This window comes from Culex pipiens, chromosome 1 (assembly GCF_016801865.2).
Source record: "Culex pipiens pallens isolate TS chromosome 1, TS_CPP_V2, whole genome shotgun sequence".
NCBI classification, from domain to species: Eukaryota; Metazoa; Arthropoda; class Insecta; order Diptera; family Culicidae; genus Culex; species Culex pipiens.
The window spans coordinates 2,658,421-2,671,993 of record NC_068937.1 but is presented as its reverse complement, the minus strand read 5'-3'; positions in this window follow the sequence as shown (position 1 = coordinate 2,671,993).

Genomic DNA, 13,573 nt, shown 5'->3' with positions numbered 1-13,573 from the left:
AAAGTTTTGACAATTTTGACAATTTTGAAAGTTTTGACAATTTCGACAATTTTGACAATATTGTCAATTTTGTCAATTTTGTCAATTTTGTCAATTTTGTCAATTTTGACAATTTTGACAATTTTGACAATTTTGACAATTTTGTGTTTATCCACTTTTGCAAGAAATGTCAAATTGACAGCTGACGTTTGCTCGCCGACGCCATCTTGTTACTTGCAGGTTTTGTTTTCTGACCTAGTCAATTGCTGATCATCAAACAAACACAAAATGTGTGCATGTGCAACTCAATGGAACAAAAAGGGGAGATTCTTTTTAGACACAATCCACCAGACAAAAAAAAACCGTAAACACACAATCTAAATAGATAAACGATGAAAACCAAACAGGAAATTGTTTCAGTGTTTCAGCTAACTAGAGATAAACAGAACAAAAACCAGATTTGTGAGCAAATATATATATACATTAAACAAAGCTAAGAGGTAAGTCTTATGACGCAGAAATAGCAAAAGTGACAATTCAACGCGTAAACGTAAACACATTCTCTCTATCTCTTTCTCGATCCCATGTCAAAACAAACATAAACACACACATACACTGAGAAAAAAAAATGGTTCATGAAACACAAAGCGCATCAAAACAAAATAGTTATCGAATACATGGATAAAGGACAACTAAACCAAAATCAGAAGAAGAAAAACAACCCTAGAACAACTTGATATGATAAAGTAAAAGCTTTAAGTGTCGTTTGAAAACTACCAGAATTACCGTTTTACCGAAATGTCTCCTACCAAATATAGCAGAAAAGTTAAAATTACCAAAAATACACAAAATAAACACAAAACACACTGAGAAAAATCAACACAATCCTACAGAGAGAGAAAACAAACAGAAAAAAAGATGTTTTTATGTTTTATTGTCAAACTGCGCGGTGCAAAGCGAAAACACACACAAACAAACACTCGAGCATCTCTGAATGTAAATAAACTAAACAAAACAACTATCTTTCAAAAAAATACACACAAAAATAATCATGAGCTAAACGAAAACAATGCAGACGAATGACAGCGAAAACACAAACACAAACAAAGACTCTTTTGAACTCTGCTGAAAGAAGAAAACAAAAGAGCGAGAAAAAACACAGTCTCTCTTACACACTCACACAAACAAAACGGATCTCAATGTTTCATATCTATACGTGAATGATGAATATTTAAAAACAAACACACTCACACAAACAAAAACAAAAGCCATCAAGCAGCAGAGAGCGCGCGCTCGCGCTTACGTGAGTCACGCTCACGAGAGAGAGGAGAGGAGAAATTCTGACTCTGATGAACAAAGTAAACAAACTGATTAAACACAAACTCGTTAAGGTGAATAGATAAATTATTGAACGAAAAAAAAAGAAAAACAACTTAGATAAAAATTAAAGACTAAACAAAAAAAAATCATACACTCACACACACACAAACTCGTGACAGGTGAAGATAGTTTCCAGCGCTTGCTTTGATTTGTCGCTGCACGCTGAAATGCACCCAACCAAATTTGCGCACGGCCTGCTTTCCGGTTTTGGGGTTCGTGCTGGCAGCACTGCACACTGATGATAACATAAATACATAAAAATAACAAAAAAACTAAAACTGAACATGAAATCGAATCTTCCACAACCTTTGATAGAGCCGACGTGTAAGGTGAACAAACTTTTAACAAAAAAGGGTTTAAGAACAAAAACAAAAGTATTGCACAAAAGCACACAATTTAAAACATATCATTTACCAAGCAATACATGGCCTGCATGTGTTAAGCGCGTGATATTTAGGAGAGGTGTGTGAAAAAATAGTGTTGTTTCAAATTACTGTGGAGGTTGTGATGCAAATCGAGAAATTAAAGTGTCATTGACAAACGAGAAAATTTGGAATGTTAAAACTGGCAACACTGACAAAAAAATTATGACAGATGCCTACACGCTTATTCAAACTTGACAAAAACAAACAAATTTCGGACTTTTACCCAAACGACCAGCTGTTCCAACTTCACCATATTTCACTCCGCAAAAAAGCCAACAAAACTCTGCCACAATCCTCGCAAAACCGGAAGTACGCAGCTGCACTCTGGGCCGGAAAACGTGAAAACAAAGAGTATAATTATGGGCGCAACACACGAGTGAGGAAACCCCAACGAAACTCGACAAAACTAGTGAACCGTCGTCGGAAGACCGCACAACTCGCGCGCCCGTTTTCTAATTAAAATCCATTAAAAGCATGAAGAAGCGCACCTGTGTGTGTGTGTTTTGCGGGCCGAACTATTACACACCTGCGAAGCTGTTTTGCGTGAGCACGCAATATGTTTGAAATTGGCAAAAAAGGGGACAGGGTTGCCAAACTTAACAAAAAAAAACAATTAAATTCAAATAATCCTGAGAAATTGAAAATTTCTTAACAGCTGACAGCTGAGAAAGTGTTGCCAGATTCAATTTGTCAAAATTTATTTTGTCAATTTTGACAGTTATCTCATTTTTGACAATTTTCTCATTTTTTCAATTTGCAACTTTTCAAAATTTTCTCAGTTTTCTCAATTTTCTAAATTTTCTAAATTTTCTAAATTTTCTAAATTTTCTAAATTTTCTAAATTTTCTAAATTTTCTTAACTTTCTAAATTTTCTAAATTTTCTAAATTTTCTAAATTTTCTAAATTTTCTAAATTTTCTAAATTTTCTAAATTTTCTAAATTTTCTAAATTTTCTAAATTTTCTAAATTTTCTAAATTTTCTAAATTTTCTAAATTTTCTAAATTTTCTAAATTTTCTAAATTTTCTAAATTTTCTAAATTTTCTAAATTTTCTAAATTTTCTAAATTTTCTAAATTTTCTAAATTTTCTAAATTTTCTAAATTTTCTATATTTTCTATATTTTCTAAATTTTCTAAATTTTCTAAATTTTCTAAATTTTCTAAATTTTCTAAATTTTCTAAATTTTCTAAATTTTCTAAATTTTCTAAATTTTCTAAATTTTCTAAATTTTCTAAATTTTCTAAATTTTCTAAATTTTCTAAATTTTCTAAATTTTCTAAATTTTCTAAATTTTCTAAATTTTCTAAATTTTCTAAATTTTCTAAATTTTCTAAATTTTCTAAATTTTCTAAATTTTCTCAATTTTCTAATTTTTTTCAATTTTCTCAATTTTCTCAATTTTCTCAATTTTCTCAATTTTCTCAATTTTCTCAATTTTCTAAATTTTCTCAATTTTCTCAATTTTCTCAATTTTCTCAATTTTCTCAATTTTCTAAATTTTCTCAATTTTCTCAATTTTCTCAATTTTCTCAATTTTCTCAATTTTCTCAATTTTCTCAATTTTCTCAATTTTCTCAATTTTCTCAATTTTCTCAATTTTCTCAATTTTCTAAATTTTCTAAATTTTCTCAATTTTCTCAATTTTCTCAATTTCTCAATTTTCTCAATTTTCTCAATTTTCTCAATTTTCAGAATTTTCTCAATTTTCTCAATTTTCTCAATTTTCTCAATTTTCTCAATTTTCTCAATTTTCTCAATTTTCTCAATTTTCTCAATTTTCTCAATTTTCTCAATTTTCTCAATTTTCAATTTTCTCAATTTTCTCAATTTTCTCAATTTTCTCAATTTTCTCAATTTTCTCAATTTTCTCAATTTTCTCAATTTTCTCAATTTTCTCAATTTTCTCAATTTTCTCAATTTTCTCAATTTTCTCAATTTTCTCAATTTTCTCAATTTTCTCAATTTCTCAATTTTCTCAATTTTCTCAATTTTCTCAATTTTCTCAATTTTCTCAATTTTCTCAATTTTCTCAATTTTCTCAATTTTCTCAATTTTCTCAACTTTCTCATTTTTTCAATTCTCGTTTTTTTTTAATTTTCTCAATTTTCTCGGTTTTTTTAATTTTCTCAATTTTCTTAATTTTCATTTCTCATTTTGTAATTTTCTATTTTTCAATTTTCCAATTTCTCAATTTTCGCAATTTTCTCAATTTTCTCAATTTTCGCAATTTTCGCAATTTTCGCAATTTTCGCAATTTTCGCAATTTTCGCAATTTTCGCAATTTTCTCAATTTTCTCAATTTTCTCAATTTTCTCAATTTTCGCAATTTTCTCAATTTTGTCAATTTTGTCAATTTTCTTAATTTTCTCAATTTTCTCATTTTTTTACAGCTTGTCATTTTTTATTTTTTTTGTCAATTTGTCAACTTTGTAAAATTTTTAATTTTTCTATTTTGATAAATTTGATCAATTTTTAAAACCTTTTTTAATTTGGTAAATTTTGTCAATTTTTATTTATTTTCGAGATGGTCAAATTTGTGAAGTTTGTAATATTTTTTGCAATTTGGACCATTTTGTAATCTATTTCAATTTTTTTTCAATTTTGTCAGTTGATAATTTTACAAATATGTTAAAGGCTAGCTTTGTGCGTGAATTGCATTCTGATCTGAATGAATTTCACTTAACTTTAGTTGAATTCTAAGTGAAGTTTTGGCATTTTTAGCAATTTTGACAATGCTGTAATTTTTGGCAACTTTGGACAGCTTGTCAAATTTTTATTACTTTTTTATTTTATCAGCTTTTATTTTTTTCAATTTGTTATCTGTTCTGTAAAATCTGTTAAATTAGCCATTTTTTTAATTTGATAAATTTTTCAAATGTTTTTATTTTTTTATTTGGTAAATTTTGGCAATTTTTCATTTATTTTCAATTTTCGCATCTTTGTAAAGATTGTATTTTTTTTGCAGTTTGGTCAGTTTTTTATTTTTTTTATTTTATTTTTTTTTTTCAATTGTGTCCGTTTGTAAATTTTTACATTTTTTTAAGTCTAAGTGTTGTGCGTGAATTCACTTCATTTAATTTTCGTGGAATTCTGGTGAAGTTTACTCAAATCTGACAGGTGTCGTTTTTTCTCATTTCTGAGTAGCTTCGGTTTTGACAAAAAATGAGTGATTTGAAATGAGATTATGTAATTGAAAGTTTTTACAAGTCTGACAAAACAAGGTAGAATCTACACAAGTTTTGTTTAAGAAAAAAAGCCAGAATTACTGATTTAAAATCAGAAATTTCGACATATTTATTCGAAGCTTCACTTATCTCTGAATTTGAACTAGAATTCAGGGTTACAACTGGAAGAGTGTTGCCAAAATCACAGTTTTTTTTGCTGGTTATTTTGACATCAAAAGTCGGAGTATCATTCAAGATTGACTAATTAATGTAAAATTCTTGTAGTTTGACATCTGTGAAGGTGTTGCCAAAAACACTGATTGAAATTCAGAAATTTTGGCAACACTGGCTTAAACTTTCGGCTCACTATATTAAGCGAACAAAGGCCAATTTAAATGTGATTAAGCAGTGTGAAATATATCCAAAATCGAAAATGGAAAAGTGTTGTCAGGATCGCTGATTAATTTTGACAACCTTAGTTAACAATGTTGATTCATGCAGGTTTGATTGAGCCGATTGAGTTTTTTACCTAAAATTAAAAAAGAATGGTATCTGTCAGTCTCTCAATGCAAAATAAAATTCCGTTTGACAGCTGACATAGTGTTGCCAAAATTGCTGAATAACTTTCAAAAGTTTTGGAAACGAAAGTTCAGTTGAAGGCAAATGCAACTAAGTAGTGTCAAATGTCAAAAATTGAGAAAAATTGACAGATTTTCAATCTGTCACGTATCTCTGCATTTAAAAAAAACTTTTCTTTGATTTTTTATTTAAATACAATCAGTTGACAACTGAGTAAGTGTTGTGCCAGGAACACTAATTATTAATATTTTATAACTGAATTTTCCAATTCAAGCAGGTTTGTCTGACTAAGCAGAGTGAAATCTATCCAAAATTGAGCTAGAATAGCAAATTCCACGTAGCATTGAATTCAAAACAAATTTAATTTAGTCAGCTAAGAAAGTGTTGCCAGAATAACTGATTTAAACTAAAAAATTTCACTGAACTAAGCTGATGACTAACGTAGCTGTCACTCAACTTTGAACTTAAAATTAATTTGTATTTCAGATATTTTGAAATTTCCCGTGAGCGCAAATGTAACTAATTCAAGTAAAATTTACTCAAAATAGGGTAAAAACTTCCAGCTGTCGCTTTGTTAACAAATTTACAATAAAATTCAGAATTGAAATTTGAAAAGTTTTGCCACAATCGCTAGTTTATTCTCAGGATTATTGGCAGCACTGTTAGTAAGTTGTAGGCACGTGTGACTAACCAATGTGAAATCTATCCTAAATTGAATCGGTAAACACTAGATTGCCAGTTGAAAAAGTGTTTTTGGAATCCACGAATTATGCCAACGAAAATCGGGCTCATGCAAGGGTTACTAAGATGGGAGAAATCTCAAAATTGAGTAAGAATCCCAGCTGAGTAAGTGTGGCCAGACCCATTGGTTTATTTTGAGAAATTGTATTAACGAAAATTTTTGTTAGTTGAGTAAAATGTTCCCAAATTTGGGTAAACATCTCAGCTGTCCTTTTTTTTAATTTGAAATAAATTTGGGTGAGAAATTCTGGCAACACTGCCCCAAAACTCACAGTGCGTGCAAGTGTGACTAAAGTTCGCAACATAATCGTTAGCCTAGAGCGCGCGAGAGGACAGCTCTATTAATTATTCACGTGCTGGTCGTGACCCCCCCCCCTCTTTCCTCCTCCCCACCAGCAATCCCACGGGGAACCGACACTCACGTGCTGGTCTATGGAGAGAACCAATAAAGATGGCGTGGGGAACCATTTTGCTAGTCTCGCACACACATTCTCACTTCTTTCGCGAAGAGTTTGAAAAGGGTTGAAAAAGTTTCTGCTCCGCAAAGTTTTGCGCGACAGCTGTCAAACGCGTTCGACGCGCGCTGTCAAACGCGAAACGTCAAACGCCCTTTTCAAACAGTTTTCTAACCCCGCGGATGTTGTTGCAATTACGACGTGCGTTGGAGTAATTATTCGCTGGCACACTATTTAGTGTTAATGATTCACAAATATACGGTGCCATCAAAGATGGCGGACGTCGCCTGCTAGGTTGCGTGACAGTTGGCGGGGGGTGGAGCGCGCGCGTGTGATTTCGGGGCCCTGACGAGGGGTTGGACACTTCACACACAAAGTACCGAAATGAATAATTTACCGGACGGGAATTAGTGGAACTTTTAAGCGAGCGAGCGCGACAACGACGACGGAACAAATCCGATTTTCTCGTTTGTCAACGGTGACGTAACCTGTGACAGAGAGGGGGGGGGGACAAAATGGTTGTTGCTCGAAACAAGTTTTCGTTCTTATCGTGAATGTTTTATTTTGCTAGCACACAACACACAGTGACATAACCTCCAAAATGTAACGTTGTACGATAAAAACAAAATGATAAAGTATGAATGTGAGTGAGTGAGCGAGAGAGAGACAGAGAGAAAAAATGAACCCCAAAACGTGCTGGAAACTATCACGCTCATCAAATGTTACACTATGATGAAACAAAAACAAAAAACATGAAAACGACATGAATATAAATTTATATTTTTCTACAAAAACAAGAAACTAGCAGTCAAACGTACACGATTAACAAAAAACAAGACCAACCGCGAGTGCAGCAAAAGTCATCAACGAGCTCGCGCGCACAAACGCAAACACAAACACACGATTTATCTCACAAAACAAACAAAACAACAATGGAAAGCTGGACAAAAGAAAGAAAAAAACACAACTCGCGCTGTAATTACACGTCCCATTTGCTACAATCCTAGAGGGCGACGCGGACAATAACTGTACTTTTTACCCTCTCCCCCGCCCTTTCCTGACAGCCTGTGAAAAGCAAGCAGTTGTGTAACCTCAAACGTCAATCGAGCTGTCATTATCACCCATAATTATGGCGCAGTGGCCGCCATAATGGCCGTTTGACTTTTTTCCCCTGTTGATTTTGAGCGGGTTGGTCACGCACACGAAGTGTGCCATGACTTTTTTTCCCCGTTTGTCAACAGCGGTTTGACGGATGGCTACACTGTCGCGAGAGAAGGAGCAAGTTTAGGTTAAAATCGGCACGGTTCGCCGAAAAGAAGCAATTTCGCGCGTGAATTTCACAATCCCGGATTAGGTCGCGGCGGTTGAACGCCACGCGGCCTTGTAATCCGCTTCGTGACCCGTCTAATGAAACCGGATTTTCGGTGAGCGGGGGCGGTGCGGTGGCAATCCACTTAGCCTGACCTAACCTCAATTTTCGCTTCTGCGGCGTTGCTGAAGGGGATGCAGATTTTGGGATGCTTTCCCGGGCAGTGCATTAGCGAGATGCTGCCCTTCAGGAACGTGCGAGGCACGTTCTCGGGTTGAGGTATTTTTCGGATAGAGTTGGCATCCGGCCGGGTAGAATTCCGATTCGAGCATGTTCTCCGAGAAATGTAGTTTAATATATTGCCGGAGGAATGCCCACCCCTTTGGGAAAGGGATAAAATTTACATTCTCCAGCTGACCCGTGGGAGCGATTGCAGTGGAAATAAAAGTCTGCCCACGCCTCCTTCGACTGTCATATAATTTCCCTCGTAAACGTCAAAAATGAACGGAACGTGCGGCGCACACGTTTATCCTTCATCTGCATGGTCGTAACTATCGTAGTAGGCGATGCCCCCTTCCACCCCATGTCGAACAATTTCCCTATTTCGTTTACTATCGAATTAACCCAACTTGCGATTGTGAAACGTCAAAGAACCACGCTGCTGTCGCAGCTTGCTGCGTTTTATGACGAATTTAGCGTCCTCTCCAGTAATTAAGGGCAACCCCCAAAAGCTTCGACTTCGTCAGCGCAAGAGGAAGGAACTCTCATTGTTATTCCACACACAGAAATGTGATGCAATCTGATGTAGTCGGAATTTTATGAAGACTTTAAAATGGCATCACTGCTTTAGCTGACGTTTCCCCCTTGAGAACAACGTCCACAAACGTCCTTATCACAATTGCAATGCTTTTCCCCACCCCCTTTCTCAAAACACGACTCAGAGAGACTCGAGGGACGAAACGAGAGACGTCAAATCATAAATTTGCACCATCAACATATCGTCATCATGATCTCGTATGGAAAACTATGAAATTTCAACCAAACTGACAGCGTCATCCATCTTGCAAGCATCGACATCGAGAGAAACTGGCAGCACTGGTAGGGGGGGGGGGGTCGTTTTTGGTAAATGGTAACTTGATTGAAATTAGGGGGAAATTTATGGTGGAATTGATTACTCGAGTTTTAACGTTTAGTTGTCATAATTCCACGGTAATTTTTGTTTGTAGATTTTACAGTTTTTTCCTGTTGATAACCTACAAATATTTTTTTTTCAAATTGTTTGAACATGAACTCTTCTGTTGGTTCAATTTACTCCAATTATGGATGAATTTTACGTAAGTACGAGTCCAATACGAGTCCGTCAAATCTGCATAAAAATTAGGCTTTAAAAATCAATCGTTCATAAATTTGTTCTTGAACAAATGCAAGTGGAAAATTTAAACAACTTGAAGTTCGTCCATCTATATTTTCTTTTACTTTAGAATAGCTTTGAAAATTTTTACAGCTCGAGTGAAATTTCACCGAAAACGAGTTAGATTGGGTCCTTAAGTCCTACCTCATTTTATATAGGAATCGATTGCATTCCAGTCTAAAACAATTATTCAATTTTTTATTTAATTTTCTCATAATTTTTGCTTGAATTATTTTTTTTTCTTTAAAAAGAAGTGCGCTGAAACGTAAACATTGTACAAAAAAAACCATGGTTGAATAATCACGACAACTTTGTTTGCTAGACAAACTATCGCCTTCTGACAGTTGACAAAACAGGTGCCCTGTGGTAAAACGGAACCGTCGCGTTCTTGTCGCTATATTTCAACAGGGCATTAAAAAGTGGGAATTTTGTCATGTCACGCGATAACTTTTCTGCCAAATTAAAAATCTTTTTAAAAATTTTATTACTTAAATTTTATGGAAACTAAAAAAATAATAACATGTTAAATGAATAAGAACTGGATTTTAGGACCCAATTCACCTAAATTTGAGACAAAAAATCCACGTTTCTGGTTAAATTCAATCGAGTTATAGTGTAAAGCTAATAAATTAGATGCATTTCATAATCCTTGTTTAAATTTTTTTCTCGAATTTTCATAGCAAACAAATATTGGTTGCTTGAAATTTATTTTTAAGAATTTTACTAAAACTACGGGTGAAATCCTTTAATTTGAAATACATTTCGTCTAACATTCGGATAACTTTAATTAGAGTTATTGGTAAAACTGATGGTCAAATTCAATCGAACTCAAATTAAAGTTACCACAAATAAAAGATTGCTATTCTTTTCCTTGGTTGGTGTTGGTTTTCACAAGACAATTTGAGTAAAAAGTAAAAAACAAGTAATTGATTCGTGTTGAATTTAATGCGTCAAAATTTTCATGAAACTTACCCAAATTTACGCACAAAAGACAGAACGTTAGACTTTTGGTCGAAAGACAAAAGTTCGATTTGACAAAAGATCGATTGAACAAGTGGTCTAATTGACAATTTCTCGAATTAGCAAAAGGTCAAATGATAAAAAATCGAATGGACAAAATGTCGAAAGAAAAAAAGGTCGAATGGACAAAAGGTCGAAAGATCAATGGCAAAATGGTCAAAATATAGTTTTTTCATAGGTCCTATAAAAATATGCAACACAATATCTTATAGGACCTTTTGAAAAACAAACTCTGGAAATGTCGAAAGATTTGATTTGACAAAAGGTCGAAATTGAAAATGTTGAAAGGAAAACGGTCGATTGGGCAAAAGGTCGAATACGCCAAATTAACAAAAGGTCAAAAGACAAAAAAACGAATGGACAAAAGGTCGAAAGACAAAAGGTCGAATGGACAACATTTCGAAAGGGAATAAAAGGTCGAATGAGTAAAATATAGAACAAAATGCTGAATTAAAAATTTCGAAACGACAACAAGTCAAAAAAAAAAGAATTGACAAAATGTCGAAAGGAAAATGGTCGAATTTTATTAATTGAAAATTACGGTTCGGCTCAACAAGTTTTTAATGAAAACAACAACAACATCATGCTTTGTTTTACTAACAAATCAATTTGACCTACGCCGAATAAAAATTTGGTAGAACTGCTTATGTTTGAAAGAATGATAAAAAAACTTATCAAAATATTTCTGAAATAAATATAAATTATTTTGAAAGAATCTATAAAACAACAGAAAAAAGTCACAGAAAGACGACTAAATTAGGATTTCTAGACATTTTTTAACTTTCGACCGTCTGCAGTTTCGAACTTTTGTCCAACCTTTCGACCTTTTGCCATTCGATTTTTGTATTCTTTCGACCTTTTGTGTGACATCACGAATGATAAGCATGTAACATTTTCAACAAAAATATTTAATACTTCTTGATTTGTCTGGAGCAATTCTCTGCGATTTTGCCTGAATCATTAATAACTTTTTATAAGGGCCTAAAACACTCATTTTTGACATTTTCAAATATCGGCTAGATTTTATATTTTTTCAATTGAATCTCTTCAAAAATCGAAGAAACTTTCATAATATTTTATTTTTTTTTACAATTATATTTTAAAAATTGTTCAAAACAATATCTTTAAAATGTAATTTAAAAATGGTGCTTTTTATCAAAATATCACTTTAGGAACCTTTTGATTGCCAATTTGATGTATTTGATTGAACATTAAAAATAATGTAAATAAATTGTTTTTTTTCCTTTTTTTTGTTGGAAAAATCACAATTATTTAAAAAAAAATCATAACTTTACAGAGATCTATTGCCTTTACCAGAATTTTCTGAACAGATGGCATCTTATGTACTCTTAAGGTGAAACGGGAAGCCAGCGCCATATTGACACCACGACTCGACTTTTTTGGAAGCACTTTTAAGGATTATGCCGTAAATTACGAAGTTCTGTTTTTTTGCTGTCGCTAAATAGAGCGATAGCGTGAAATTGAGTCGAGTTTAGAAATTGATTTAAGTTGAACAGAAGTTGACCAAGAACTGGCGTCCCGTTTTACCTTAAACATGTAGAAAATAGTGTTTTGTTTTGGTAATCTAGAGTAAATTTTCAAAACAACCTATGAGTCATGAGTTTATTATTAATTAAGATAGGACCTTTTGAACATTTAATCTAGAAATCAATTTTTAATAACAAAAAATGATTTTAAAAATCAGCAAAAAAAAAGTGTATCATTTTTTTCAGTGTAGTCCTCAAGCACTCACAAAGTTTCCGCCAAATACAAAAATTAAAACGTGAAAAAGGCTCATTTCGTAGGTAATTTCTCTGTCAGTGTTTTTTAATTAAAAAAATACAGATTATTTTTTAGAATGTACAAGATTTTATTAGTTTAATTTGAAACATATTTGATTATATTTGCGATCGATTCACCTACCAGTGCAGTCAGGTTTGAAACATTAAATAAAATCGAAAATGAGAAAATATCGAAGCAAAACCAACTAAACTAGCTAACCAGCAAACGAAACACTAACACACATTCACAAATACACTGAAAAAAAAACAAAACAAACAAAACCGTACACTTTTTGCAGAATACAATCGGAAATTCTCTCTTTGTGAGAAAATATAATTTTGTACATCATGTCTAATGCAGGTATTAACGTCTTCCTATGCTATGCTGTCTATTATAATTATTAACAAAGTGAAACCAAAACAAAGAAGAAGAAGAAGAAGAAAAACCAAGAAAAAAAGGTAACAATGTATTATGGATTATTGAGTAAAAAGAAACAAAAAAAAAACAGAAAAAAATATTATATAAAAATATACATTTGAAGAAGGAAAAATACAAAAAAAAATGCAACTATATATAGTTTAAGGCGGAAGCGCGCGAAAGCGCGCGTGTGTGTGTGCTGTGAGAAATCACTTAAAAACACACACACAGACAGAGAGAGAGAGAGCATAATTTTAATATTATCAGTATATATATTAACGGAGAAGGGGAAAAAGCAAATCGCGACTAGAGTGAAAGAAAAACTAAAAGAAGCTTGTTAAGAAATGTTTGACGCGAAAAGTTTAGTGAAATTGAACGAAAAGACACGGAAAGAAAAAGGAAGGTAACGGAACTACCAGAATTATTTATATGAAAACAAAAAAAAAACAAAACTATATATATTTATAAAGTGTACGAAATCGGATGCTACGCTTCAGTAAGTCGGTTAACTGCACAAGCAGCGTGTAAGAGAATGGACTAATCAAGTGACAAATGAGAACAAAAAAAAATCATAACTAAAAGAAATTGTCGTGAAATAAACACACAAATAATGGAGATAAAAAAAAATCGAAAATCGGATGTGTTGTACTGTAAAAACAAAACAAACTTAAATGAACAAGCGAAAAAAAGAAGATGAAAACTAAGGAATAAATTTTCAGCTTACTTAATGTACTATATTGGATACAAAATAAAATAAAATGAGGAAAACGAACCCGGGCCTGAGGATTTGCTGTCTGAAATATTCCGAAAAAAAAGTCCATGTCCAAAAAATCCAAACAAACCCAATCATCCGATCAACCGCACGCAAAATTGACCGGAAAACCCTCGCCCCAAAACAACTTCTTGGGC